The following is a 291-nucleotide window of genomic DNA, read 5'->3' as shown; positions in this document are numbered from 1 at the left end:
AAAATGGGTCGCAGACCCGTTTTATTGGTGTCGCCAATTGGCAGAGTAAGATGCATACCAATCTTATGTGAATGAGCGTTCTTTTTTGCTCCACTGGTCTTTTTCAGCTCAGATGCTGTGGGGTTTTGTTCTCTCTCTCTCTCTTCTCTTATCCTAGGAGGGGATAAGAAAAATGGGTGAGACACAGAAAGGAAAATAGAGACCTTTTCTCTTTTTGTTTACTTCTATAATGGAAAAAAATATACTTCACATGCATTTAAATTCAGGGTTTGTTCCGTCTTTTGTCCACAG

The sequence above is a fragment of the Etheostoma spectabile genome, chromosome 16, assembly GCF_008692095.1.
Source record: "Etheostoma spectabile isolate EspeVRDwgs_2016 chromosome 16, UIUC_Espe_1.0, whole genome shotgun sequence".
Lineage (NCBI taxonomy): Eukaryota > Metazoa > Chordata > Actinopteri > Perciformes > Percidae > Etheostoma > Etheostoma spectabile.
This window is presented reverse-complemented; position numbering follows the sequence as displayed.